General features: G+C 31.9%; 1 pseudogene; it reads left to right on the top strand.

Annotated features, from left to right (window-relative positions):
- The first annotated feature begins 540 nt into the window (after positions 1 to 540).
- LOC120190887 lies at positions 541 to 26,813 on the top strand (annotated as a pseudogene).

Raw genomic sequence — 26,813 nt, 5'->3', positions numbered from 1 at the left:
CTCTTTTGTGGTTTATTTACTGATGCAGTGAGGTCTATTTGTATCTACCTTTAGATAGAATTTATTTGATTAGGATTTTAACTTTTTCCTTATATCATTATAGTGGTTAATTTTCTTGTACTAATGGATATAAAAAATGTCTTTATTATATGTTTGAATTTACGTTTATAATTATAAATCTTTATTATAATTTGATTTTTTCTACTTTTAATAAAATTAATGTTATATTAAAAAATTCCCTAAGATTTTCTAAACAAATATATTAGTTTATTTGATTATTATATATTCATTTTAATGCTTACAACTATTTCCAAATTCCCAAAACTGGAGAAATCAATAATAATATAGAAATTAATCACCCAAGTACCCAACCTTAAATTGTAAGTAGAAACAGAGGGATCATCCAGGAACCTCACTCCATTGTCCCAAACAAATTTCTGTTGTTAACTCGTCCTCGTTCTTCTGAAAGACCTCTTTTCTTACCCTCTTCCCTGTCAACCTAGGGTTTCTGATTTTTCAATTTTTTTTTATAAAAAAAGTAAGATTTTGTCTTATCTTTTCGATATTAATTTTCATAGTTCATTTCCCCAAATCTTTTATACCTAACAGTTTCATTTCGTGTCTAATTCATTAAATTTGCAATGCCGCCGTTTTTTTCGACCACAAAGGCGGTCGGGTCGGTAATATCCCGTAGAAATTTGATTAGCCGGTTTGTTAAGCGAGCCAAGAACGGTGAGCGGTCCGGCAACCTCTATCATATCCGATGGGTTACTACCGTTTCCGGTGTCCAACCGTCGTCGGTCCACCCATCACTCGGTTCACGCAAGGAGGCTTCTATTGTTCCATTAAACAATTTTTTAATCATTACACACTCCAAAGGAGACCATTTTTGGGATGTGGCGACGGTGAAGAAGGCGGCGTTTTATCAAAAGTTTACGAGGAAGGGTCGTCATGGGGTAATTTCATCAAAATATTCTCTTGCATGTAGCTTGATATATTCTTGTTAATTAAAAGATTTAAGCTAGTATTAGTATAAGATTTCTTATCGGATTAATATGTTTTTATCGATGATTAGGTATTCGCCGGAGCAATTATTTGATGTGGTAGCAGCTGTTGATTTGTATCATGGATTTGTTCCTTGGTGTCAGCGGTCTGACATTATTAAACGGTATCCAGACGGGTCGTTTGATGCTGAATTAGAGATTGGTTTCAAGTTTCTTGTCGAGAGTTATGTTTCTCATGTAGAACTAAGCAGACCCAAGTTTGTAAAGGTAATAGCAGTGAATTTTACCATTATATTTAAAACAGCTGCTTTTTTTGTAGCTTGGCTTTAATGTGTTTTATGAAGCTGCTGATATCTACTTAGCTATGTTTATTGTATTAAGATATCTGCATATTTGATGCTTGGAAATATTGCATTATGCTAATGTAGGACCTTTTATCTGGCAGTTGCTTCGGGAATGAAGTTGAATTTTGATAAGCTATTTGATTGTAGACCTTTTTGCATGCTTTGCCATTTAATGAAACTGATGAGTGAGAACATTTATATTAACGGGCTATTTCCTGGACATGCTACTTGCAAATTGTTAAAGCCTTCATTATCCTAATATTTAGGAAACGGAGCAGTTGTAAATGTAGATTGGTTGTCAACCAAGGATTTGAGAACTATAAACCATTGACTTAACTGTCTGAGCATGTTTTCGGGCAACTTATCTGAATTCTATAAAATGCATTTAGGGGGACTCAGACATCAAATTTTGAATCAGGTTGAACCGGACGTGATTGATATGTAGTTTTCGTGTTTTGAACATAAAATTCACTAAAACAGGAATGAAGCAATAGGAGAGCAACACATGTTTTTGTTTCTCTCCCTTATTCCAAAATATTGAATTAGAACCAAGTGCCATGTAACCTCAATTAGAAAAAAAAAATCTTATTTCCAGTCTTAACAAACTCAAACTTGAAAGTTTGCCTGAATATTTAGGGAAGCTGCGTTTACCATTTCGATTAATCTTATATCGAGTTTTTATTTGTTTCTTGGAGTATGTATGTGATCTCTTTTGCTCCTTATGATTGTAATGGCCATGCTTCTCCATGTTGATTATATTTAACATGGAGAAGCATGGTCATTACAATTTTAAAAAAAATTAGTCTCTGTCTATGCCATCTATGAGCAACTACGTTCTACTTGTGACTTACAAAAGGGATATTGATTGGCTTGCCTCTGCATAGATAATTTTTATTTGGTCCATGGATTTAATTTTCTACCTTAACTCTTACTGATGATCTGACCCTATATCATGTCCTTGCAGTCAACTGCATCAGAAAGTGGCATTTTCGATCATTTGATAAACATTTGGGAATTCAATCCCGGACCAGTTCCAGGAACTTGCAACCTTTACTTTCTTGTGGACTTTAAGTTCCAGTCACCACTCTACCGGAAGGTAATGACCCCATAGGACATAGGGGGTTTGTAGATCATTACCAATACTTGACTTTCCCTCACGGTATGCATGTAACAGTTGCCCTGCTGTTTATCATTTGAATTTTTTTTTTTCCTTTGATTAAATGGTGCCTACTTCTTCGCTTTTATATTTTTGTTCGTCACCTGATCCTTATATTCTTTTGTTCTTTTTCATGTAACCACCATCCATGTTGTCAGCTAGGTGTCTTTTTAAAGCATTTTATTGCCATACTTTTGCTGTGAATACATGTAGTCAAACTTTTGAATTGAATGCATTTTGTATGCTGCTTTAAAAAAAATGAGAACCTTTTGCTTACGTTTTTTGGGGCTTTAAAATGAAAATTTATTTGAAGTTAGCTTGAATCATCCTGATATTTGCTGTGTCTAACAGGTTGCATCCATGTTCTTTAAGGAAGTCGTGTCCCGAATGATCAGCTCATTTAGTGAACGTTGCCGATTGATATATGGCCCTGGGGTTCCAGTCCTTGAGAACTCTTATGGAGACAGGACATGAACATCTGTTTCTGTAAGCAGGGTTTGAAGTGCTGTTTAGTGTGCTGGGATTACTATTATAAAGATACTCTCACAAATCACAATGCCTGCTGGGTAGTTTTTGTTTTCAGTACTGCCCAGGAATTAAAGATGCCCCTTAACCATGTTAGGTATTCGTTCATCCAGCTTTCTTACACTAGCTATGTCTATATTTTACAGATTTTCAATTGATAAATTATTGATTAATGGGTCATTAGTTTTTGGTTTTGTTAGAACACACAATGATCTTATAATAGCATGATATATTCTCATTGAGAGGTAAGTTGGAAAGTTTGATGTTGCACCCCTAGCCTTTGTTGACTTTCTCACGACCATTTTGGAAGGTTAACAACTTACCGTCCCCGGCCTATGCTCATTTTATTTTCCCACAATGCCCGACCATAGAGCGTCTTCCTCCAGGTGTGAATGTGGTGGACATCAGCTGCCATTCAGCTTTAAGTTAAATATTTGCATGCATGCTTTTGAATTTCTTCGTACAAATATAAGAAAACCAAAACCAACCCTCAAGCATCTCTGCGTCTTACCAACCTTTCCGAAGAGTAAACGCTACGAGCGTATTCAAATTAGAAAGTTGATAAAATTTAGTCCCAATAAGACTTCATCTTGTAGCTGCAAAATCAAAAGTATTGTTCATTGAAAACACCTAATTATGTATTATTAACATATTTATTTGCTAATAAAGACGACTAACTTCCTAAAACTGCCACCAAGTATTGGTTTATGCTAATCCATCAATCTGATTCAGAATAAATTTCTTTCCATTGATTAAAAGGAATTAGGAAAAATAGTTTAAATTTTTACTCGAACTTCTCCCTTTTTTTGTAAATCTTTACCTCAAGTATGGGGAATTCGATAATGCGTTTGGTTTAATACTTAACTGTATCTTCGATAAACAGCATCCTCTGTAATAAAGTCCTCAACATCTCCCATATTTGATTTATTTTTAACCCTAATGTTAAAGCCTTCGGAAAATGAAATGTATCCTACGCATATTTGACTACTTGCCATCAGCTCCTCCACATAATAGTGGAATTCCTATAACAAGTTTTGCTGGCTGTACACACTGTTATTTAGCTTTTTATTAAAATGTATCGTCTGGTTGATTTGTGCTGAACATTATTATTATTCTTCTTATTATTTATAGACATGCAATGCTGACGTGAACCTTATATATCTCACTTGACATCCGAATGGTACACAGAGAAATCAGCTCAATGATGATGATAATAATAAACTAGGCTTCTTTTTTTATTTTTTTTTTCAATTATTTTCTCTCATCGATTAATTGATCAAATCTCCTCCGGGTAGTTTAGGGTTTATGTTATCAACTATATTCAATGGCGGACGCGCACTATACTTAGGATGAGTAAGTGTTTACTCTAAAATTTAAATTAATTGTACTTATCTTGAAATTATACTTGTGTCCCCTAAATATATATATATATATCTATTGTTGACATATACTGTTGGGATAGTTAGTTTTGTATTCTTTTTTGAAAAATAATTATGTTTCATTTAATAAGGTGAAAATAAAATTAGGGAAATTCATATTTAATTATAAAAGATTATTTTTGATTGATTAATTAGTATTGGGTATTGTAGAGATTCGTCATAGGATCGATTTTTGTATTCGTGTTTGTTTCATTCACAACATCAAGATTTAAATCTCTAATATTGCTTAATGAACCTAGTATTTTATCTCACTAAACTAACTTATTGTTGGTGAAATATAAAATATGTTCATGATTTTTATATTATATTTTTTTGAATTAAACTCATACACTCACTCCAATTCTAGAAATTCTAAGAAAAATAATCTATATTTTATCAATTAAATATTTTTATATTTTACCTTTACTATCGGAACTTGATGATAGATTTTGGAGGGGTTAATTTAAAATTTTAAAAAAAATTATAGGTATAATTAAATTTTTTTTTAAAAATTAAGGGTTCAATTCACATTTTTATAAAAAAATTGGGGTCTAAATAAAATTGTTGCAAATTTGAGATGCTTTATGAAAATTTTTAAAAATTATGGGAGGGGTTTAATTAAGAACATTCAAAAATTTAAAACTTAATCTCAATTTTTAAAAATTTTGTGAGGGTCAAATTAAATATTTTAAAAGTTTTAAAGATCTAAATTATAATTTTTCATATTTTTGGTAGGCCATGGCCCCCACATGTACCTATTATGTTCCGTCAGTATTAATCTTACAATTATAATATTATTCTAAGTAAAAATAACGGAGTTCATAGTTAAAACAATAATTAATTTGTATTTATATTTCATAAATATTTAAGATTTTTATGTAAAAAATCATTAAAAAATATTTTGAAAAATTAATTTATTCGAGTTTAAAATTAAGATAAATCAAAATATTAAGTTTTGCAAATGTATAAGAGTTAAAATATTTATTTTTGCAATAAATAGACTAAAATAACTTTTGGAACAAAAATTATAATATTTTTATAATAAAAATTTAAAATATGCTTTTAAATATAATTTTAAAAAACATCTAGCATACTTTTGTTTAATATATCATAAAATATCTCAACTGCTTGGTTATTGTACTTCTCAACACCCTTCCCCTCATAATGTGGCTGCGGATTACCTATTCCCTATGCTTATCAATGCATTAATTAGATACAGCATATGTATCTTGAATCCTTGATGCATTAATTAGATACAGCATATGTATCTTGAATCCTTGATGCATTAATTAGATACAGCATATGTATCTTGAATCCTTGGTGCATTAATTAGATATCTTCCACTAAGAAATGATATTTTGCTTGCAATATTATCGCACAATATCTCTTTCAACTCACATTAGATGATTATATACGTTCATCACAGGATTAGAATTTCGACTAACTAATTTATGTAATTTTGATTACTTTTTTGATTGAAACTTTCATTACGTCGTCCTTGTGAGAATTCAAGCTCATTAAGTAACAAATAAATCCTCTTAAGGTTAAATAATATATTGAAACATAAACACTATCGAAGTTATTCAAGCGATCAAGAGGCAACAAAGCATAAAGAACAAAGAAACTAAGATACAAGAGAGAACTTAGAGTAAATTCTTCTTCTATTACTCTAAAGGTAAAAAAGAAATGGAATGAATGGAGTAATTATAAATGAGGTAGGAAGTCTCTCTATTTATAGTTGAAGTCTCCTACATCTAATGGCCTATATTATTACATCGACGACTGAGATTGAATATCATCTAATAAATTCTTATCTTTTCCTAAGAAATTCGAATTCAAACAAACATTATATACATTATTTTTTAATTTAATTTACTATCTTCTTAAATTAAATGAATAAAATAGAAAATATACTTTTATCATTTAAAAATCAGGTCAAATTAGGTGATCTTAATAAGCCTAATACTCCATACAAAATCTCCTATATGAATATTTGTGCACACATCTCGACCATAAATTCATGTATAATTAATATGTGAAAACAAGTGAAAGTTTAAGTACATAATTAATTAGTCATTTAGCCTCAGAATTTAGTTTAAGTGCATAACTAATTAGACATTTAGCCTAAGAATTTATACGTACTTATGTTAGAAGATACCTAGAAAGTCGCAAGACATGTATTATTTATAATTTTTAAGTGTTTAATTATTTGGTAAGTTTTCTATTGGTATTCAGATAAAATTCAGTATAAACAGGGATCATTCATCTTTATTTGAGAAAATCATCTATTCTTCTTAAATAAGATTATTAAATATATTTAGAAAGTTAATGTGATAAAGAATGGTAGCGGAGTTATGAACATTGCTCGTCGTTGAAAAATTAAACCTAGAATGATATAGACTCGATCAAAGAATGAAGGGGAAAGAGATGGAGGGACAGTGGAATTAAGGTTTTTTTAGGGTTTGTTGGAAATTGAATAAGAAGAATAAGATTAAAATAATAAAGATAAGGAAAAACAAGAATAATAATATGACATGAATAACTTAGCCAAGTTAGGGTTTTGGTGGTGATGGGCGAGAATGGTCATTCGATGATGATGATGATAATTAGGCCTGTAAACGAACCGAACGCACACGAACGGAGGTATGTTCATGTTCGTTCATTTAATAAATAAACGAACATAAACGAACACGAACATAAACAAACAAATTTTTTTTTGTTCATGTTCGTTTATTAAGGAATATAACTTGTTCATGTTCGTTCATTTAATAAATAAACGAACATAAACGACCACGAACATAAACGAACACGAACATAAATGAACACGAACATAAACAAACATAAACGTTGGAGACCCTACCTTCCATTGTTCTTTCATGAAAGATAGTCGACAATGCAAATCAACCAAATCTACAGTGATAAATAGCGTAAGAGCTGATTAACAGTAATGAAATGTTTGAAGATATCAAATATTTCGATCGATCTTTTAAAGATATTAAATGATTCACATGACTTTAATTTAACGCTATAACATTTATCTTAGTGGTCCATGATTATATATGAACAATCATTTTCCACTACTTTATTCTAATAAATTCATCGGCTAAAAGTTTTGTGACATCAATATCAGACTTTAGTGAGGTTTGTTAATAATGGTCATTTCCGTTGGCAAAGTAGAAAATTTAACAGCATGAAGATTTCGAACGGTACAAATTGGACTACAAGGCAATAACATAGATCCGAAATCCCTTCGATGCTACATATCGTAACTGATATTATTGCTAAACCACCATTCAAAATTTTAACGTACCTAAAGTCTACTCCACAACTAAAGGTCACACAAGAACTATGAAAACAAAAGTTCATTGTTAAAGTGTATTTTCTACTTATTAATGGGTTCTTCCTAGAAAACTCATTACTTCAGCTATTACACTCTTTTCATAAATTGCATAGAAACCTTTATTTTGTTTTCTAGCAAATTCTATATATTTTTCTCTTTGCTGATGTTCATATTTCCGATTGTTACCTTTATCTTCCTATCTATTTCTAGAAAGAATTATGATGTTTTCTTGAGTTTTAGATGTGAAGATACCCGCAATAACTTTATATATCAACTATTAAGTCAAATAAAACAGAGAAAGAGATGAAAATATATCTGTAAAACTTCATTGCACTATAATATAACTTGTTTTGAAGCTTTCAGCAATCGTCTACACTCTCCAGTGAACACTAGAGTTTGGGAAAAAAAGAGGGGAAATGAATATAGGTGCGAGGTACCTCACGGGTTAACATATTGAATTTAATCTCCAAATAAATTTGGCTTAATTATGGAGTTGGTCATCAGAATATCAGATTAATTAATATTTTTAAGATACTTACAAATTGGTCACCAAAATTGATTTAAGAAGATTGGGTTAAACATAAATGAATGAACATAAATGAACATAACCGAACGAACATAAACGAACATAACCGAACGAACATAACCGAACGTTCACGGATGTAAATGAACGAACGAGACCTATGTTCATGTTCGTTCATTTAATTAAACGAACACAAAATCTTGTTCATGTTCGTTCATTTAATAAATAAACGCACATAAACGAACTTCCCGCCGCACGGTTCACGAACGGTTCGCTGAACGTTCAGTTCATTTACAGGCCTAATGATAATTGATAGATAGTTGTCATACAAACCCTCCTGGCCGCAATTGACTAGGTAAACTCGATAATCGGCTCTAACCAGCCCTCCTAATTGCAACGAGAAGCAAACCGGAGTGTGAAGATCTCCCTCACGAAGAACTTGAAAGAACTTAATGATGAAGAATACTTCGACGGCACAAGGCAATCAACACTTGCAAAAACGAACTCTCATTGTATTATATTAAAGAAAAGATGTGTTTACAATTATGGGAAGAACCTCCTTTATATAGGGTGAGGACTCCTTGTTGTAACATGACTAATGAATAAAAGATAATGTTTCAAGTTTATCATAATTCCTAATAAAATAATAATAAACTAGGAATAATGTTTTAACTTGATCTTAATTCCTAATAAAATAATAAATCTATTTCTAAAAGATAATGCATTTAAATTATATTACAAATAATCAATAAAATATTAAAAATTTGTAATATTTAGAAAATGATCCTTTAAGGGACTTTAAAGATATTTTCAGGATTGTCTCTAGTTGTGGAAGTTGCTTCAACTTGAGTTGTTGTGATCCAAGTAGATGTAGCAGGAATGAGAAATAAATTTCCTTCATTGAATTCTTCAATCTCCATGTGAGCATGAAATCCCTTGCTAATGAAGGCTTGAATCGCAACTTGAAGCTTGTCTCTCAGAAGTTTGGACTTGGCCTATATGATTGGACAAAGTGGAAGAGCTAGTCCGTCTTCTTTTGTCTTGTGGCGTGTGGTGCATGTATCATCTCCCCCTCCTTAAAAGGATTCGTTCACAAATCTGAAATATCAAAGGAAGATAGATCAGAAACATTAAAGGATGCATTTACATCATACTCACCTGGAAGATCAAAGCATTGTCATTGGTTCGCTCAAGGACTTGGAATGCTCCATCACTACGCAGATCAAGTTTAGATTTCCTTTGCTTTGGAAATATTTCCTTTCTCATGTGGATCCAAACCTAGTCACCTAGTTCAGAGACAACATGGCGCCGACCTTTGTTGACTCTGTTTGCAACTGCTTCATATTTTTTCTCCATCCTTTGTTTAGCTTTGGCATGAATATCCTTGACTATCTCTGCTTTCTTTTCTCCATCGATGCTTGTAATGTGATCTAAAGGCAAAGGAATGAGATCTAAAGTAGGTAATGGATTGAAACCATAAACTAGTAGTTAGTGGATTGAAACCATAAACTATTTCAAATGGAGAATAACTTGTAGTGAAATGAATTGACATGTTGTAAGAAAATTCAACAAAAGGTAAATATTTTTCCCAGTTACAAGTATTCTTACCTACAACCACTCTAATTAAAGAACCTAGAATGCATTTTATTACCTCGGTTTGTCCATCAGATTGAGGATGGCAAGTGGTAAAGTAGTGAAGTTTCATAACTATCTTACCCTATAATACCTTCCAAAAGTGGCTTATGAATTTTGTATCTCGATTGGACACAATAGTGAGAGGGATGCGATGAAGTCGTTGTAATCACCATTTTTGTCCTGCCATGCCATGCACACCAACTCACCAATAGCAGCCCATGCCCTGTCATCCTATCCTGCCATCCCTGCTATACCAACTCAACTGCAGCAACACCATCCCCTGCCATCCACCATGATCTACCACCAGCACCAAATCCCTACTCCACAACAGCCCCAAACACACACCACCCCTCCATATAACAAAAATGAAAAACATATTGAAAAAATAGGGTATCCAAAAAATTAGTAGTAAGAAATCAACAACCAAAATATAGAGAAATCGAGAGAGAGAGAGAGTAACCAGAAAAAAAAAAGAAAATAGAAAGAAAAAGAAAAAGAAGAGAAGAAACTCCCATTTACCATCGGTTGTTGTTACTTTCTGACGACCGGAGCCTTTTTTTGATGATCCGAATGGTGAACAACGAGATAATGATGAGGGTGGTCACATAACTCTATCCCAAGATGATCCAACGAAGGAGTTAGATCAGAGATGTGAAGAGCCGAAAGGTATTTGGCCTTTTTCGCGGAGCTAGGAACCATTTCTCGTAAAACTAAGGCCGGATCCAAACTCTCAGAGTCGAAACGAACCTTTCGTCAGAGTTTAGCGTCGAACGGTCACCGAGGAATGGCGATAGGAGGTAGTTTTACCCTTCCCGGCGAAATGATGTAGCTCTCTTTCCTGTTCTGTGTTTTTTTTGTGAATCTTGATAAAATGAGCTCCTGTTAAAACTTTTAGGGTGTTGAATGTAAACATGTTTTTAATGCATTGGTAATATTATGCATGAAACCATTATAGTTTTGAATGAAAGTTGTTTTGATATATTTTCTAGAATTTTAACGTTTCAGACCCTGCACTAATTTCATTTTAATTTCTAAGAACTGTTTGCACATTCATTTTAGCTTTGTACTATCTTGTCATCATTATTCATTAGGCACATAATGTGCTACTTATATATATATATATATATATATATATATATATATATATATATATTATACAAGTGCTATGGTTATGCTTTATGTATATATTATGTGTGTTCTAAATATAATGTATTAAAGATACAAATTCATTATATTACATCTCTAGTTTATATTTTATTGTAAATATATCATTTTTGTAAGCGTGTATATATACATATATTAAGCTTTCTTTATTTTTCTATATTTTCTTAAGTTGCGGTATTTTAATTTTTATTAAACTTTTTATTTGATAAAATTTTAAGTGTTTTACTCGAATACTTTCAAGAACGTTCGTCGTAGAATGTGAATTAAAAGCAACAATCTATAGGAGAAGTGCGATTTGACTACATTCGAACGAAAAGCGAACTTGAAATGAATTGAGTCTATTTTTGTACAATTTTATGATTCCAAATAAATAACTAGTGACTGACACAAAGGATCTTATTTTAATTTTTGACTTGAATCCACAAATTCCACTTCAACAATAACGTATAAGCGATTAGGTACCAGTTTTAGGCTCTGTGGGGGTGCTTACCCTACCCCACGTATAATCGACTCCCGACCTCTTAAAAATAATTTTTTGGTAATGTAGACCAATTCTTGTCTTAAAACCAAATTTTCTTAAAATTATTTTAAAAGACCATTTTAGGTATTTGACCTAGCTTACCTCAAAGGTCAATGGCGACTCTGATTCAAATAAAATTTCAAATTCATCAAAAATCTCAATTTTTTCAAAATAAATTCATAATTATTTTAATTCGATTTTTTGTTTTCAAATGGTTATGAAAGTCGTACTACCTCTCGGAAGAATAGATCAGTAATGTGTGTGGTGTCATCTATTTTACGATATGGAATGAAATGTGCCATCTTTGAAAACATGTCCACAACCACAAAGATACTATCTCACCCTTTCTTGGTGCGAGGTAAACCAAGAATAAAATCCATCGACAAATCAATCCAAGGCGAGGAGGAAATTGGTAAATAAGTGTAGAAACCGTTAGGATTTACCTTAGATTTGGCTTGTTTGCACGTGATGCATGAAGCACATAATTTTTCCATGATTTTCCTCATGTGCGACCAAAAGAAGTGTTTCATGACCTTGTCGAGTGTCTTGTTAACACCAAAGTGACCCATTAATCCTCTTGAATGTGATTTATGAACTAAGTTTTCCCTCAATAAGCCTTGTGGGATACACAACCTGTTTAGTCGAAAAATGAATCCATCTATAAGATAAAACTTGTTAAAAACACCTTTTAAACAGTAGGTGTAAATCTCAGAAAAGTTTGGGTCGGTAGAGTAAAGTTCTTTAACATGTTCAAAACCCAGAATAGTAGCATGCATTTGAGTAATTAGTGTGTACCTTCGAGATAATGCATCGACTACGATATTATATTTCCTTTATTTGTATTTGATTACGTAAGGAAAATATTCAATAAATTCAACCTATCGAGTATATCATTTGTTTACTTACCTTGTCCATTTAACCACTTCAACGATTCGTGTTCCGTATGTATGTCAAACTCTTTAGGAAGAAGATAGTGTTGCCACACTTCAAATGCATGAACTAATGCTAAAAGTTCTTTATCATAAGTGGAGTAATTCAATTGTGTAGTTGTTAACTTTTCACTAAAGTAAGCGATAGGTTGTTTTTCTTGCATGAGAACTGCGCCTATACCTATACCCATACCAGAAGTATCACATTCTAGTTCGAAGATGTTATAAAATTGGGAAGACAAAGAATAGGGGCAGAACATAGCTTACCTTTTAGAAGTTCAAAGGCTTCTTGTTGTGGTGGACCCTATTTGAATTCAGTCGATTTTTTATGATTTTCGTTAAAGGTGCAACAATGGTAGAAAAATCTCTGACAAAGCGGTGATAGAAGCTTGTTAAGCCATGAAATGATCTTACCTCGATTATGAAAGATAGTGTGGGTCATTCTTTTATTGTTTTCATCTTTTAGTCATCTACAGGGATTTCTTGTGCACTTATTATAAAGCCTAATAACATAAGCTTTTCACTACAAAACACACACTTATCCATATTAGCATATAAGAGTTCTCTTCGGAGAAATTCAAGAACCAATCGAACAAGAATGAAATGAAAATCGAGAGATGAGTAGATAATAATATAATCAAAGTAAACGACAACATACTTACCTATAAACTTCTTTAAGATGTGGTTTATTAGTCTCATGAATGTGCTCGGGGCAATTATGAGTCCAAAAGGTATAACGAGCCATTCGTATAATCTGAACTTGGTCTTGAAAGTTGTCATCCATTTGTCACATTCTTTATTTCAGATTCAATGGTAACCACTTTTCAAATCTATCTTTGTGAAGGTGCATGCTCCATGAAGTTCATCTAACATGTTATCTAGGCGTGAAATAGGGTGCCTATACTTTATTATTATTCAGTTGATAGGCCGGTAATCTACACACATTCAGAATGTGCCATCTTTCTTCGGAACTAAGATGACTGAAATTGCACAAGGACTAAGGCTTTCAAGGATGTGGCCTTTTTGTAACAATGTTTCTACTTGTTGTTCCAACTCCTTTGTTTTATCAGGATTACAATGATAAGTAAGATGGTTAGGAATTGACGAGCCTAAAATGAAGTTAATTTGAAGTTTAGTTAATTTTGTAGGTGGTAAACCATCTAAAGGGTCACTCAAAACATCAGCAAAATCCTGCAAAAGTGAAGAAAACACAGTAGGCAAACTTGTAAGAATATTAGAAATAAAAAAATCGAGTCTTTAAAACGGATAAGGATTCATGTCGTGTTTTGAAAAAAAGGTCTCTCTCAATTCTTTTACGCTCGCATAAATGTTTTGTGACACTATTTTTTTCTCACAACTAGGTTCACTCACCTCTCTTGGGTCATTTGTTTGGCTTTTATGGTTTATGACCTCTTTTGCTTTTACCTCTTTTTTGAAATTCCAGCATCCTAACAAATTCTCTTTTGATCCAATAGTATATCTTTTGGTAACATCGGTCTAAGACTGTAAGTTTTGTCGTGTATGTTCAAAGAATACTTGTTCGCCTTACTATAGTAGGTAACATCATTTTCGTATAGTCATGGTCTTCCTAGAAGAATGTGAGATGCTTGCATCGGAAGTATATCATACCACACATCATCACAATACTAGCCCATCTTCAAATTAATAAGACATTTCTTAGTAACTTTTAGTTCAACATATTTGTTGAGCCATTGTAAATAATATGGCTTTGGATGTCGTTGACAAGGCAAATTAAGTGTGTCCATCACATAACTAGTTATCACATTAGCACAACTTTCATTATCGATGATCAAAGAGTATGCCTTATCTTTTATCTGACATCTTGTGTGAAATATGTTTGTTCTTTGTACATCCGAGTCATCCACTGCTTGTATGCTTAGGTTTTGCCTAATTACCAAGCAATTTCCATCAATGTAACATCCTCAATACCGGGTTAGTGACTAGATTGTAAAATTTCAGAAATTGGCGAATAAATTATGATAATTGAATAGTTCAATGACTTATTTGAAATATTTTATGAAGGATGTTTATTAATTATTGAATGAATTAAAGGGTAAAATGGTCATTTGACAAGGAATATTTTTATTTTCCTTTATAAGATAAGGGAACCACGTGGAAAATGAGAGATTTCTCCAAAGTTTTCTTCTTCTCCAGCCGTGAGCTTCAATAGAAAAGGCGAGTTTCTTGATTAGTTGATTATTTGCTAAAGTAAAGGTTGGTTTATGATCATTAGATAATAACTAAGCTTAAGGAAAGCTTAAGTTATCTTATAATCAAAAGATGATGGATTAGGGGGATTAAAGATTAAGAGTTCTTGAATGAAATCTTGAAATAGAGTTCATAATTAGAATTAGAAGTTGAATTTGACTTGTCATCAATCTAATTAAGAGATATGAACTGATATAATTGGATTTATAATAAGTGGAAAAATTGGCATGATTCTTGAGGCCTAGGTAGAGGATAGGTGTTGGGATTTTCGGAAGCTCGAATCGATAACCGGAATGGTTTGTAAGAGGGGTCGGAATGGTTTGTGTTTAGGGAGTAAGGAGATTGAAAGATAAAGAATTTCACAGCGATTTATAGTGGTTCGACTTTCTCAACCAAAGTCTATGTCCACTACCTTAGCTCCTCACCAAGGATTTTCCAACAAATTCACTAATTTGTTCTTTCTTTTGAGGATAAAGAGTAACCTTACAAACTCCTTAGTTTTTCCGGGCTAAACTAGAACCTTTCCCCTAGCTTTTACACGGGATTAGCTAGAACATTTCCCCTTTACAAAAGGATAAAAGATGTAAACAAGAAAACCTCTCTAAGGTAGGTGTTTACAAGATTGAGCTCACAAGAACAAAATATTTACAAGAGAAAAATGAAATAAGATTGAAAAACTCTTCTCTTGTGTTTGATTTCTTGGATAGTTGTTCTCTTACTTCTTCAAGTGTCCTTAGCTTGTATTTATAGCTTGGAATGTGTTTGAAGTCGTATATAGTCGTTGGGGATGTTTTGGAGCCATTTGGGGATGAGAATTAATTAAAAAGCTTGGAGTGTGGGGGGATCGGTACCCCCTCATGGGGAATCGGTTCCCTAAGTGCAATATGTTTTTGACCGTTAAACAGGAGGAATCGGTACCCCCTGGGGGGGGGGGAATTTGTTCCCCCTGAGGGGGAATCGGTACCCCCTGGGGGGAATCTGTTTCCCTTGGGGGGAATCTGTACCCCTGGAGGGAATCTGTTCCCCCTGGGGGAGAATCTGTACCCCTGGGGGGAATCTGTACCCCCTGGGCAATCTAATTTTTCTTGGCTTTGAAACGGTTCGAAATACTTTGTAAAATTGTTTTAAAAATAGTTTAAGTATAAAACACAATTTTACACTTTAGTAAGGATTAAAATGAACTTTGAAACACTTGGAGTAATATTTTGATATTCGAATAATTACATTGAATATACTTAGAAAATCTTTTGTAAAATCTTAAAATTCATTTAACTTAATTTGTTATATCGAAACATCAAAATGTTTTAAACAATCTCCCCCTTTTTGATATAACAAAACATTTGAGTAATTTTAAGATTTTGAAATCAAGTTTGAAATTATTCCCCCTTACTTTAACACTTCTCCCCTTTAACACCTTAACACTTCTCCCCTTTTTTGTTAAATAAAAAAGACTCTAATCTTTAAAGTTCAAAATAACTTTGGAGAGTAAGTAGTAAATTTGAAATTTTAAAAATCATTTGAAAAATCAAAGCTCCCTCTCAATAAATGCATTCCAAATAAAATTATGCTTTTAGGATCTTGACACAAAATTGAATTTCAACAAAGAATAACAAACATGTTCGTAGCACATGAAATTAAATACATCCAAGTCAAAAATACTTTATGCAATATCAATTATTGAAATTAAGTGCATATGCATAAAGTTTTCCAAAAATGTTATGCATTTGAAAATTTTGATATCAATTGTTAGAGAGATATCTTTTTTATTTAAACCACATGCATAAACATTTAAATTTCGGTCAAAAATTTTAAAATTATAAAATCAAAACATTTGAAAAGTTGATATCAATTGTTAGAGAGATATCATTTACATTAAAAACCAATTTGACCAAAATTTTATTATATGAACTAAAAATTCTTAAAAATTAATATATCTTTAAAATGTTCATCATAATCATCTTTTCAACATACATGAGATTAAAACAATGATGCATAATCATTTAAAACCAAAACTCATGCATGCTTAAAATCAAATGAGCAACCAAACAACCAAAATTAAAAGTATTAAGCTTAGATGTTACCCATTCCTTTTTCATATATGGCTAGAGCATCTTGAATATCATCATTTTCATCACCATTGCTCCCACACACCTAAAAGAGACATTTAAATAGATTTTGGTATCCAAATTGCTTTGGATCCTTGGACGTTAGTTTCAATGCCCCTTGTTCCTTTCGGAACCCATACTTGTCTAATTTTAAAACGTTTTCCTTTCTTCAAAAAGACAAGTATGTTCCAAATGACCATGATAATGGCAATGTGAGCATTTTGCCATTTTTAAACATAATAGATTGTTTTTAGAAATTAATTTTTTTCTTTTGTTAAGCTTTCAAGCTTAACTTCTAACTCAAAAATTTTCTTTTCTAAATCATTTATTTTGATTTTTGAAAGTTCTAAATCATTTTTCAAAATTTCATTTTGATTTTCAAAATCAACTCTAGCTTTCAAAATCGATTTATTTTCAATTTTGAGTTTTGAAATTAATTTCGTATATTTGGAATTCATGGTCTCAAATCCCAAATACAACCTATTATAAGCATCTTGTAACTCATCAAAAGTAAATGAATTAAATTCATTTGAGTTAGAAATACCTCGGGCTCTTCAAGAGCCATTAGAGACACCACCTTTGTTAGTTCTTCTTTCTTGTTTCCATGGATTTCATCGAGCTTATTCCAAAGCTCCTTGGCACTTAAACATGAAGAAACTCCTTCATAGATTTCAGGACCAAATGCACACAACACCATGTGCATGGCATTGGCATTAAGTTGAGCTTTCTTCCGTTCTTTGTCACTCCGCTTCTTCTCCTTCTTTGGAGAAGAGTAACTGTTCTCGATTATCTCTCATGCATCAAGATCATTGGATTGGATGAATACCTTCATTAATTTCTTCCAATGACGATAGTTATCTCCATTGAAGTATGGAGGCTTGTCCGTTGGTAGGGAGTCTTCCATGTGGAATGAGCCAGAGGTGGAAGTCATCTTCTCGATTGTGTCAGAAATTGATAGAGCTTTTTCGAGGATCGTCTCAATGTGGTTAAACCTTCTTAACGAATTAGGCTCTGATACCAATTTTTAGGATTTTTGGAAGCTCGAATCGACAACCGGAATGGTTTGTTAAGAGAGGTCGGAACGGTTTTGTGTTTAGGGAGTAAGGAGATTGAAAGATAGAGAATTTCACAGCGATTTATAGTGGTTTGACTTTCTCAACCAAAGTCTACGTCCACTACCTTAGCTCATCACCAAGGATTTTCCTACAAATTCACTAATTTGTTCTTTCTTTTGAGGATAAAGAGTAACCTTACAAACCCTAGTTTTTCCGGGCTAAACTATAACCTTTCCCCTAGCTTTTACATGGGATTAGCTAGAACCTTTCCCCTTTACAAAAGGATAAGAGATGTAAACAAGAAAACCTCTCTAAGGTAGGTGTTTACAAGATTGAGCTCACAAGAACAAAATATTTACAAGAGAAATATGAAATAATATTGAAAAACTCTTTTCTTGTGTTTGATTGCTTGGATAGTTGTTCTCTTACTTCTTCAAGTATCATTAGCTTGTATTTATAGCTTGGAATGTGTTTGAAGTCATATATAGTCATTGGGGATGTTTTGGAGCCGTTTGGGGATGAGAAACAATTAATAAAACAGCTTGGAGCGTGGGGGGAATCGGTACCCCCTCATGGGGAATCGGTTCCCTAAGTGCAATATGCTTTTGACCGTTAAACAGGAGGAATCGATACCCCCTGGGGGGGAATTTGTTCCCTTTGGGGGGAATCTATTTCCCTTGGGGGGGAATCTGTTCCCCCTGGGGGGGAATCTGTATCCCCTGGACAATCTTATTTTTCTTGGCTTGAAACGGTTTGAAATACTTTGTAAAATTGTTTTAAAAATAGTTTAAGTATAAAACACAATTTTACACTTTAGTAAGGATTAAAATGAACTTTGAAACACTTGTAGTAATATTTTGATATTCGAATAATTACATTGAATATACTTAGAAAATCTTTTGTAAAAGCTTAAAATTCATTTAACTTAATTTGTTATATCGAAACATCAAAATGTTTTAAACAATAGGATCTTGAGATTTAAGATGTGATAATTGAGTAGAAATGAGTTTAAGTATGTATATGAGAGTTAAGATATGATAGGGGATGGAATATGAAGTGTTTAAGAAAAATTGGAGTGATTTGAGGGCTTAAATATGAATTTTGGGCAGGTATGTATCGGTACACATTCAACATATATCGATACATTAAGGGTAAATTTCCAGAAAATGTTCAAAGTGTATCGATACACAGGAAGTGTATCGATACACCCCTTAAAATGAAAACATCGAATTTAATTTGTGTATCGATATATAGGTAATGTATAGATACACACGTTAAGAAATGTAACGATACACTACAGAGTGTATCAATACCTACTTTAGTCAAGAATGAAAGTAGCATTTTCTTTAGTTAAGAAATGAAGGATTCAAATCATAGTATTTAAAATGCTGATATGCATATATGATTATGTAGATATTGATCGAGAGCAAGTCCAGACCAGTCGACAAGATGAGGAAAAAAATAAGAGATCAGTATTGAATAGTGAGGCCATATGAGTGCATATGCACTGGTATATGATGTGTATGGAAAAAGACTCGCGATGAGTCTATTCCCAATATTTGATTGCATGATTTATGAATTGTTAATATAACACCCTCAACCCGTATCCGAGTCTGAGGTGTCACATTGACTTTTTAAAACATTAACTTGCATAAAATAGTGAGTAATTTAAAATTTTTTATAACATATAACTTATTCAAAAACGTTTACAGAACTATTCAGAGCTTATACAATATATTCTTTTGAATACATGCCAACTAGAACTTTATATACAAAAAGACATATTATTCACCTCTTTTCTGATTTGACCTTCAGTAAGGAGAACTGACCTGTCTTGCTCCACATTGCTCTTTACTCTTCTTATCATTTCTATAACCTACGTGTAAATCACTTACACGCTAAGTCTATGACTTAGTGAGGTAATAACATATAATGTAAACTGTAACATGTAATCATGCATGAACAATTATTGTTATCACATCATACCCAAACATATCCATTCATATATCAAATCCGCGCATGCATATAATTATCTTATTTTCTATCATTATCATATTATTACCATTCATATATATTCTATTCTTGTTTATATGATCAATTATGTTCATATCATATATCTTATATACATATATATAATTGATTTATTTTATATAAACATATACTAAACATTTCTATACACATCATGGTACACATATATCAATTCACAACCGAACACACATTGTATCATATCAATTGATTTATTTACTCTCTTTAAAGTCTATGTATTAGCCCATGTATACTTTTGAGAACTTAAGGTATGTGAGTACATTGAGGTTGTGCACCACTATGTTGTTATCACAACTCGTATAAATGTCCCGAATTACCTATCCAGAGGTCATAAAGAACCTCGACAACTGTCCATTGGTTCCGAAGAACCCAGGTAAACTGTCCATATGTTCCTTAGAACATAGGTATACTGTCCATGTCTCGAAATACATAGATAATTCTGTCCATATATTCCGTAGAACATAGGTAAACCCTCGACTCTTGGCATGCCAACTATACCTACAGTTCTCATAACTCATATCACATAACATGTGCATTATCATTTATAACCTTTCATATCACTTGTTCTTTCTCTTCTGTCACATACCACATGTATGTGTAACCATATATTTCATATCATATCACATGTATCACATATTGCATATTCATGTAATCATATAGATCATGTCACATAACTTATATCATTTCTCATATTCATATATATATATATAGTTCACTTTCACATATCACATTTTCCTTTTCTTCTATTTTTCATATCATGTCTCTTATAACCACATATGTATGTCTTATCTTATATAATATAATTCTTTAGCTTATATCTTATATCACATGTTTATATCATATAACTTATGTAATCACATATACTATTTATACTAGTTCACATAGCTTATTTCACTAACATGTATTCACACAATTCATGTAACATATGCAATAATATATATATCACATACACTCATGTATATAAGCTCTAATATGGAAAATATACTTACCACAATTCACATAGTATATCCCATAATCATGTAACTTTTCATACATATTCATTTTAAGCATATCACATAATGTATATGGTATGAATTCATATAATGTTTCATAATATTGAATGAATCATGTATCAAGATATTAAATCTAGACTTATCGCAAGTCTAAAACTGAATATACTAACAATCATGCTATGCATATGCACTCACCTTAGCCTTGTTTGCTTTGAATCAATCATAATCCTTCGATTGTTTCAGAACAAGCTTTCCTTCTATATCTACATAGTAATACATTGATGCTTATCAATATACTAATTGATATATTCTAAACTATCACTTCTTAGGCTAAAAGAAAGGCTAATTTCATCTCTTAATGAAGGTATGTATCGATGCACAACCATGTATCGATGCATCCTTTGATGGGTGCATCGATGTACTATCTATGCATCGGTGCATAATCTCATTTGATGTTTGTATTTTAAGCAGGTGCATTTGATGTTCATTTATTTGAGAGTGCATCGGTACACAATGAATGTGCATCGATGCACATAACCCAAAAATTCCAGTTAGAGCACGAAATTCACTTTCTTTCATCTCAACTCTTCATCTTTCCCATCCTTTAATATTCCTAACTTTCGTACACATATTTACACTCATTCTTACTCAATAATCACTTCTTTAACCTCCAAATCATATCCTTTATATGGCATTCAAGAATCATACGCAAATATCAACATGTTCTAAATCTCATCCTACACTTCCTATTCCTTATTTAGATTGATGACAAGTCAAATCCAACTTCCAATTCTAATTATTAACTATATAACAAAATTTCATTCAAAAACTCACAATCTTTAATCTCTTCTAATTCCTTCATCTTTTGATTTTAAGATAACTTAAGCTTTCCTTATGCTTAGTTATCATCTAATAATCATAAATCCATCTTAAATTTAACAAGAAACTAACTAACCAGGAACTCACCTTTGTTTTGGGTTCTCACGCATGAAGGAAGAAGAAGAGAAAGAGAACTCTGGAAGCTTGTAGATTTCTCATCCCTTCCACGTGGTTAATATGTAACATTTATTTAATTTAATTATTTCCCTTACAAAAAACCCTTTTGCCCTTCACTTCATCTAATAATTACTTACCTCTTTCACGTAATATTTCCAAATGAATCATTGAACTATTCCATTCTTCTACTTTAGTCACCAAGTTTTGAAATTTTACAATTTAGCCACTAACCCATAGATTGGGATGTTACAAATCTCCCATCCTTTTAAGAAAATTCGTCATCGAATTTTTATTGCACACATTGATAAGAACATATCTTCGTAACTCTTATAATCCGTATGAATTGCCCAGAATTCTTGTTCTTATACAAAATCCTTATATTCTTTTCCAATCTTATAACTCTATAACAATTATTCAATTTAGGGCACAAGCCCTAATTAACCAATCATATACATCCGACCTTTCATCATTTCTTAATCCTTGTCTGTACTTCAATACACATGATCTTTTCATATTACTTTACGCACTTTTCTCATTTCTATATCAAACTTATAATCGATACTTATCATATCTAATGTTGTAAACTCTATCTTTTCTTTCCTTATTCCATTACTTTCCATAAATCAGAATATCCTTATAACATCGATCATGTCTTTTCTTTCATACTTCCTTACCTTCCCTCAAACATAAGAATAATTATTTCCTTCACTATATCACATTCATATAATCAACACAATTTCCATCATGTAATCTGTTAGCCAATACTAACTCTTTCTTCTAAAGTACCAACCCTTATCATATTCACACTCTTGCTTATACACAATATTACCCCTTTGTTTCAAATCTATAACTCTGATTTCATTCAACTTATAAAATATCACTGATGCACTTATTCTTGAACTCTTCTACAATTCTAACCACATTATTTGATTTTTAATGTTCTTATGGTGACACTTGTCATCATATTCTATCTTATCCACTAAATAACAAACGAATCCAGATCACCTTTCCGATTCAAAATAGTGAAAACTTTCTATCATTATTCAGATATGATTTCAACTTTCTGAAACCAACATTTAATCTTATAAGACACTTTTGAGGTTTCCTCTCTTCATCCTGTCTGGCCAGGGCAGGTGAATTGCTATCACCATCAAATTTGTCGGCTATTGATTCAGTTCGATAATTTCTATAATTAATTTCTACTATATCATACAAATCTTATTCTATTAGCAAGACAACATACTCCTTACACTATCAGATCAGAAATTTTCACTTTGAGTTAGCATGTACACATTTTAAACCTCAGTTGGCTTCGGTTTAAGCCTAGAATCGGCTAAACCTTAGCTCTGATACCATTAAATGTAACACCCCCAACACGTATCCGACCCGGATCTGAGTCTGAGGTGTCACATTGACTTTTTAAAACATTTACTTGCATAAAATAGTGAGTAATTTAAAAACTTTTATAAATATAACTTATTCAAAATGTTTACAGAACTATTCAAGCTTATACAATATATTCTTTGAATACATGCCAACTAGAACTTTATATAAAAAGACATATTATTCACCTCTTTTCTGATATGACCTTCAGTAAGGAGAACTGACATGTCTTGCTCCATATTGCTCTTTACTCTTCTTATCGTTTCTGTAACCTACATGTAAATCACTTACACGGTAAGTCTATGACTTAGTGAGCAATAAACATATAATGTAAACTATAACTTGTAATCATGCATGAACAATTATTGCTATCACATTATACCCAAACATATATCCATTCATATATCAAATCCGCACATGCATATAATTATCTTCTTTCTATCATTATCATATTATTACCATTCATATTTATATTCTCTTGTTTATATGATCCATTATGTTCATATCATATATCTTATAACATATACAATAATCATTAACACACACATATCATATCATATAATTCATATCACAAAACACATATATATATATCACATACATTGTATTCAATGTTATCTCTTATTAGCCCATGTACACATGTCATTAATTCTTTTTATCGTATAAAACATATACTAAACATTTCTATACACATCATGGTACACATATCAATTCATAACCAAACACACATCGTATCATATCAATTGATTTATTTACTCTCTTTAAAGTTTATGTATTAGCCCATGTATACTTTTGAGAACTTAAGGTATGCGAGTACATTGAGGTTGTGCACCATTATGCTGTAATAACAGCTCGTATAAATGTCCCAAATGACATATCCAAAGGTCATAAAGAACCTCAGCAATTGTCCATAGGTTCCGAAGAACCTAGGTAAATTGTCTATATGTTCCTTATAACATATGTATACTATCCATATATCTCGAAAGACATAGGTAATTTTGTTCATATGTTCCGTAAAACAATGTAAACCCTCGACTCTTGGCATGCCAACTATACCTACAGTTCTCATAACTCATATCACATAACATGGGTTTTATCATTTATAACCTTTCATATCACTTTCTTCTCTTCTGCACATACCACATGTATGTCTAACCATATTTTATATCATCACATTGCATATTCATGTAATCATATAGACATGTCACATAACTTAATCATTTCTCATATTCATATATATAAAGTTCACTTTCACTTTCACATATCACATTTCATTTTCTTCTATTTTTCATCATTCTTATAACCACATATGTCTATCTTATCTTATATATAATTCTTTAGCTATATTATATCACATGTTTATATCATATAACCTATGTAATCACATATACTATTATACTAGTTCACATAGCTTATTCACTAACATGTATTCAACAATTCATGTAACATATGCAATAATATAATATCACATACACTCATGTATAAGCTCTAATATGGAAAATATACTTACCACAATTCACATAGTATATCCCAAATCATGTAACTTTCATGCATGTTCATTTCAAGCATATCACATAATGCATATAGTATGAATTCATATCATGTTTCATAATATTGAATGAATCATGTATCAAGATATTAAATCTAGACTTATCGCAAGTCTAGAACTGAATATACTAACATAATCATGCTATGCATATGCACTCACCTTAGCCTTGTTTGCTTTGAATCATCATAATCATTCGATGTTTCAGAACAAGCTTTCCTTTATATCTACATAGTAACATTGATACTTATCAGTATACTAATTGATATATTCTAAACTATCACTTCTTAGGCTAAAAAAATGCTAATTTCATCTCTTAATGAAGGTATGTACGATGCACACACCATGTATCGATGCACCCTTGACGGGTGCATCGATGCACTATCTATGCATCGATGCATAAATCTCATTCGGTTTGTATTTAGCAGGTGCATCGAGCACTCCTCATGCATCGATGCACTAATTACATTCGATGTTTATTTATTTAAGAGTGCATCGATGCACACAACCCAAAATTCCAGTTAGAGCACGAAATTCACTTCTTTTATCTCAACTCTTCATCTTTCCCCTCCTTTAATATTCCTAACTTTCATACAATATTTATACATATGATACAATTTAGTCATTAACCCATAGATTGGATATTACAATTAATATGAGTGATATGATTATTATGTAGCATGAATACATTAATAATATATGTGATTATAGAAGAATACAAAATAAAATAAAATGATATGAACATGTGACATAAGTTATAAAATTATAATATATATGAACATAAGATAACTCAAGGGTAAGCTATATAATACGTATAAGGGATTACTCAAAGAAGGTTAAGAACTCAAGAGACATGACCTATATCTAGGTAAACATAAGAGAACAAAATATAAACTAGTAATATAGAGAAATATATGAACAAGATAAGACATACATGTTGATATGACACATGAGAAGTGTTATGAGCTATGTGAAACACGAATATGAATCATATGAAAAGTGATATGAACTATGTGAATGTGTCTATATGATATGAACTCTATGAGAGTATACTGATATTTGATATAATATTAATGTATGTGAAATGATATGAAAGAGAATGTCCATATTATGTATATGAAAGTTATAGTATAGTTGGCATGCCAAGAGTTGAGGGTTACCTATGTCTTTCGAGACATATGAATGTTTACCTATGTCCTTCGGGACATATGGACAGGATTACCTATGTCTTCGGGACATATGGACAATTACCTATTTTCTTCGGACAGTTACCTATGTTATTCGGAACATATGGATAGGTCTTCGGGACACATATTTCATATGCCACTTAGTGGATTTATCGAGCTGTGGTGACAGCATATTGTGCACACCTCATAGTACTCGCATACCTTGAGTTCTCAATAATGTACATGGGCTAATAAAGAGATAACCTGAATAAAATGTATGTAAATATATATGATGTGTGATATGAATGTATGAAATGATATATGTGGGTTATGAATTATTGCATCTGTTATAAGAACGAGTTATAAGATATATGATATAAACATAAAGATTATACGAACCTGAGATAAGAAGAAATATGTATGAGTATGATACAACAAAATGATGAATGTATGTATGTATTTGTTGCATGAAAGTTATATGAGTTGAATATAAATTTGATAGCATAAATAGTTATGCATGGTTAGTGAATATAAATTACATTAGACGTGTTTTTATACCTCACTAAGTCATAGACTTAGGTATGATTGTTTCACACGTAGGTTTCGGAAATCGGGAAGAGAAGCTAAGAAGAGCAAGCCAGGTCAGTTCTTTACTACATATCAGATCAGAAGAGATATGGATACAATTATGTATTTGATATATTGAATGTAATTGGTATGCACTAAAAGATTGTATTGAA

The sequence above is a fragment of the Hibiscus syriacus genome, unplaced genomic scaffold (assembly GCF_006381635.1).
Source record: "Hibiscus syriacus cultivar Baekdansim isolate YM2019G1 unplaced genomic scaffold, ASM638163v2 tig00116964_pilon, whole genome shotgun sequence".
Classification (NCBI taxonomy): domain Eukaryota; kingdom Viridiplantae; phylum Streptophyta; class Magnoliopsida; order Malvales; family Malvaceae; genus Hibiscus; species Hibiscus syriacus.
Note: the sequence above shows the minus strand (reverse complement) of the source record. Positions and strands in the feature narration are given on the sequence as shown.